The following is a 6000-nucleotide window of genomic DNA, read 5'->3' as shown; positions in this document are numbered from 1 at the left end:
AATCAGTGAGATTTCTTCATTGCAGGGAATCCCACGGCAAAAGCTGAATGGTTACGCTCTTCAGAAATCATATAGCCGATGGTCAGTAGCTACAGGCTCTATGCAATTCTAACACAGTTCAAAGCTAAACACGGCTACCTTGACAGAGATCTTCATCATGGTCTCTCCGCTTCATTCTGCTTTGGGACAGTCTTATGGCACACTTTTCACTCGAAGAGGGGTCTAGCCTGTGCTCTGGGGGCTGATTCTTCACCTTTATTTTCTATTTTGCCTTCATCTTCTGGGTCTTCATTTTCAGTTTCCATTTCTTAGGGATTTCATCTCAATTAGGCGAGGTGATGATGTTGCACAACTCAGAACGTTGTGGGCAATTTTCCTGCCCCCCCCCCCCCTCTCGGCGTGCTAGGCTAACAGCTACTTCTTCGGCCTTACACTCTCACGCTCCCACGCTTTGTTAAAAGCCAGACTGTCCTGCAACATTTTTCTAATTAACAGCCTCAGATCTTGTTCTTTTTTTCCCTCTCAGCTCGACCTTGAGCTTTTTGCTGTTTTCTCTCTCTATTCTGAATCTTTAAAAAAAAAAAAAACCTTTTTCCTTCTTTGTTTGACATACATCTCAAGGGGGTGCAAGTCTTGAGCAGTAGACGAGCTCGCCTCCCCTTTTTTGTGAGAACACATCTTTTTAAGGGTCACCGCCGATTTTATTAACTCTTTGGGCCAACACTTCAATTTTTCAGTTTCTTTTATTAATGCTGATTGAGGTGTAAGAGGGGAACCTCCCGATCCCGTAGAGATGAAAGTCTCGGCAGACAATATCTGGGAGTTGAGGACCGTAGCTGAAATCGGCGAATTACTGCCGGTGGGGCTTGAAACTGATGGCGACAGTTCTAAGTCAAAGCGAGGGGCAATGCTTCTGCAGGGGGGATGGCAGGGGCTCAGGAGCCACAGGATCTGGATCTCGACGGGGCGGTCTTACAGTAACATGGGCCCGTGGTGGAAGCAGGGCATAAGCAGGTGGAAACGCCGTTAGCTCTGCCAGATCTTCACACGGGGCTTCTAACACTGGTTGTAATTTCTTTTTGGACAATTTTTCTTTTCTGAGCACCAAAACTTTTGCCTGGGATTCTAGGCATTTCTTTAGCCATGGAGGAGAAGCGCGGACTATGGAATCTCATGAGTTTATGTAGGGAAATTGGTCAGGGTGCCCAGGTCTCCCAACCACAATGGCATATACACGGCTGATTTTGCTGGGCTCTAAAGAGCCTTTAGTAGGCCATCCTACACCAAAAGACGGCCACTCTATTTCACACAAAGTCTGCAACCGTTGAGGATTCATGGGGGGGTCCCCATAATCTCCACTAAAACCTTTCTTAAAATTTGCTAGCATACATCCCAAGGGGGTGCAAGGTTTGCTTCCCCCACCACCCATAGCCTCCCTCCTAAATTGAAGACAGACACAATTAGGGAATGGGAATTGGTCAGTGAGTAAGGGGTCTCACTGGCCGACACAAGAGGATTTTACACACCTCGCACTTTGCTACTGGCCTGGGCACCAGGACGGTCAACGGTATGTGTCAGAAACTGCAGTAGCCACTCGCACAATCATCAATCTCTCCACTGCATCCATATGTCCCTGCCACCCACTTTTCCCACTTTTTACCAGAGCGGAAAGCGGCTTCCCCAGCTTCCTACTGAGTACTGGCGTGCTGGGTACTGGCGCCCACTCGGGGGTGTGATCAGGCCCCCCTTCTACCCGCAAGGAGTAGGTTCTTTTGTATACGTATACCACCAACACTGACCTTCATAAGGCGGGGCCCTCTTTTTTTCTGCCCAGTGGCCTTTCTCCCTAAAGGCGGGGCCCTCTTTTTCCCATATACTTGCCTTTCTCCTGAAGGCTTCCAATGTGGGTTTCAACTCAATTGCAGCTGCGATACAGGCAGGGCTCAAGTTCCTTCCTCCGCTTCCCAAGGTTCTCTTGCTGCTCGCTGCCGTTTGGGCGGTCCCGGTGCAGGCTTTCTCCCATTCACTCGACAAAAAGGTCGGTGGCGCCAAGAAAGGGAGGCATGCGCCGAGCTCGTCTTCCCGGTGCGGCGATCAAGAGCAGGCAAATGCCACCTGTCTGGCTCAGAGCCTGCCACATCCGAGTCACGGCACCATTTATGTTGCAGAACCCAGAGTCAGAGAGACCACGGAGTGAAGGAAAAAGAGATTCTTTATTTAACGCGCGGGCTTAAGGCTGGAATCATTTCCAAAGAGCCAGAAGCCCCAAAATACATCAGCACATTGTTTTTATAGACATTGTGACACATATGAAATGGCTCCTCCTCCCCCACCCGCGTGGGGTTGCAGTCCTCAACATTTCTTTTCCCCCCACCATTGTTTATAATACAAGAACTGGGTTATAGGGTAGCCATGATAAGGAGAGAACAGAAGAGAACAAGATATACAATTGTATGACCTTTGACAAGATAAGGAATTCCTGTGTCTCGTCAGCTTACAACAATATATTCAAGGGAGAAAGAGCTCAGCAAGAACATGAAGCATGAGACTGCATGAGGCTACTTAGTCTGACCCCCGATATGGCTGCTACAGAAGCCCCGAAATACATTAGCACATTGTTTTTATAGACATTGTGACACATATGAAACTGCTCCTCCTCCCCCTCCTGCGTGGGGTTGCAGTCCTCAACATTTCTTCTCCTAGCACCATTGTTTATAATACAAGAACTGGGTTATAGGGTAGCCATGATAAGGAGAGAACAGAAGAGAACAGCAGAGAACAAGATATACAATTGTATGACTTTTGACAAGATAAGGAATTCCTGTGTCTCGTCAGCTTACAACAATATATTCAAGGGAGAAAGAGCTCAGCAAGAACATGAAGCATGAGACTGCATGAGGCTACTTAGTCTGACCCCCGAGTATGGCTGCTACATTCCCCCCTTAAATGCATAATTTCATTACAATTATAGCATTTCTGATAACCATACAAAGCTTTTTGTGACATACATATTACTTAGCCTCTTGTTGGGCTATTAGAGCGTAGAGGGCAGCAGTTTTACAATCTCCTGCAGTAAATGCCCTTTGTTCTATTTTTAAATAGATCGCAGATAATGAGCTATCAAATTGCCCTGTTGTGTTCTGCTTCAGTTTCTTCCATGAAAAGAGTAAAAGTGGCAAGAAGAGGAGCAAGATCAATAAAAGATAATGGAAGACTGAGACACGGGGGGAAGGGAGCAGGTGAAAAAGGAAGTTGTGATCCTGCATTTAAAGTGGAAGCAGAAAGCCCCATTTTAAATGCTGGATCTTAGGCTGGTGTAGAGATGCCCAGGATACACATGGAAATGCACACACATAAAGGCCCCTGTGTAGCGCACACCCTGACATAGCGCGGGTTGGAACCTGGCAGTCCTCTCATTTCCTCCTCAGCATCTCTGGATCTTCACTCTCCGGATGCAGACCATATTCTAACACCCTTGAAGATTTAAATTCCAGAGATGCTGGGGAGAGATATGCAGAAGTTTTATCAACCTACTGTCCCCCAGATGTGTCCATCTGGCCATGACTGTGCTGGCTGGGCATGCCAGCTGTGCTGGCTAGCAATGATGGGTTTGTAGTCCAACATTTGGAGGAAGCCAGATTGGGGAAGGCTGCTTTAATTTCAGACTGATAAAATTGTAACAAAGCATTCCTCAGAGAACAAAGATAGTGACAACATCAGTTCCAGAAAATACAAATTGTCCCTGATAAATAGGCCCTCCTTGGCCCCTTTTATTAGCTATGTAATTAGATGGAATTCACATCTGTGCTTCATGTTATAGCTTAAATGTTAAAGTCATGGAAGAATGTTGGGGTGGTTGTTTCCACTGAGAAAGAGAATGTTTTTTTTGGTTATATGACTAATGCTCCAATCAGTCCTTTTAATCACAGCCCTATGAAATAAGGGCTATGAAAGACAGAAGGCTACTAATGAAAGGAACACACCGCACCCACCGTTGAAGTTCTCAGACTGACATGCCATTATCAAGTCAAACTATTATTTGCTTTTTGTCTGAAGTAAAGGAATGAGAGAGAGACAGAAAGAGTGAGAGAGAACGGAAACAGTCAACGAAGTATCGCTCTGCCAATTCGTATCTTTCTTTCTTTTTAAAACTCTGATAACATTCTGATATCAGATTTGCATCCATACATTCTTTTGCAGAAAGATTGACCTGTTTGTCCTATGTAGAATGCAGTAGGGTATTGCTGACCCAGGACACTCTGTTAGTGACCATAAGGTGGCCATTCTTGAACAAAGGAACTTCTAAGACAGATTTCAGCATGAAACAGCAGAGCAACAATTCATCAAGTGGTTCAACTCTCCTTCCTGTGGCTTAAATTGGGACAAAGGCTGTTTTTTTAAAATCATACTATTACCTTGTTCACACATAATGGCAACCCAGAGTACGGCTTGAGTATGGGTTGTTGTTGAATCATGGGTTGTTGTTGAATTGTGGGTTGTTGTGACGTGTGAACCATGAACTATGGTTTAACTATAGGTTGTTAACCACGAACAACCAAGAGTTCCCAGCCCAACAACAAACCATGGGTTCTCTTCCTGGGTTGTTCATGGTTAACAACCCATAGTTAAACCATAGTGTAGGGTTCGCACATAATGACAATGCACAATTCAACAACAACCCATACTCAATTCATACTCTGGGTTTTTGTTACATGCGAACCAGGCACTTGTGTTAATTAGCTCACTAATACAAAGACTGTGTTATTACCCAACAACTTGTGAACTATTAATAAGGTAATTATTACTGTCTGTACTTTCTGCATTTCATCTCTAATTGCACTGCTTGAAATTCCCTCCCCTCCCAACACAGATACACCATGGCCTGAGAGTTCACATGCTGACAGCTGCACTGCACTGCCTTCAATATAATATCTGGTAGGACTATGCAAAAAATCCGTCTTCCTTGGAACTCACTTTCTTGGCTTGGATAGCAAGTTGCCTCAGTTCAGACTGGCAACGTGCTTTGGCCCATTTGTACTTCCTGAGTTGTATGCACAAACATCCTGAGATTAGTAAACTAATTGAAACATGTTGTATCATCACAATTCATAATCCTGATTCAAGCTGCAGTTGATCAAATTTGCCTTCCTGATGTATAGTTGCTTACCAATGCCAGAATGGGGGTGACATCACTAACAACTATTTTGTGAATAGCCACCATTAGTAATTGTCATTGTCTGTGCTTTCTGCATTTCAGTTCCCTCTGACCTCAATGTTTATAACTGTCCTCCCCACACACCCTCTCAAACTATCTGTGTGTATACACACTTGTAATTCAGAATAACAGTTCGTGCATCTGATGAAGTGGACTGAAGTCTGCAAAAGCCTATGCTATAATAAATGTACCGCAAGCCTCTTTGTTGGTCTTGCTGCAACAGGCAGCAAAAACAACTGTAACATGGCTATCCCTCTGGAAATAGGTTACAGAGCAACTCTATGGACCATTTCCTGCTGATGACATTTTTAGTTATTTCAAAAAATGTCTATAGCGCTTTTTGTTTTGTTTTTAATCCCAAAGTGGTTTACAATATCAAATACAATAAATAATAAAATACAATAAAACAATGATAAAATCAATAAAATCTCAACATGCAACCAACACAAGTCTTCCCTGTGCAGATAAGATGTGGAAGAATGGTACTTAAACAATCTAATCAGAGTTTTATCACCTCTCAAAGGGCTTTCCTACATGAGGCTTTTAACCCGCCGCTTTACTGAGGCTTCTGTTTCTGGATTCTTTGTGGGATTAAGATCGACTCCTTTACATGTATTTTTTCCATGGTTTTTCTTTCTCTGCCTTTCTGTATGTTCCATTACACAACCACTAGGTGGTGCTGTGGTATAGCAGAATTGCAGAAAGACAAGGAGGGTTTCATGCTGCTATTCAGGATATACCAGACTTTCCTAGTTAGAAAAAAAAACACCCCACTAAAATGGTTG

The sequence above is a fragment of the Heloderma suspectum genome, chromosome 10 (assembly GCF_057233095.1).
Source record: "Heloderma suspectum isolate Gila_16-S chromosome 10, 16-S_ref, whole genome shotgun sequence".
Lineage (NCBI taxonomy): Eukaryota > Metazoa > Chordata > Lepidosauria > Squamata > Helodermatidae > Heloderma > Heloderma suspectum.
Note: the sequence above shows the minus strand (reverse complement) of the source record.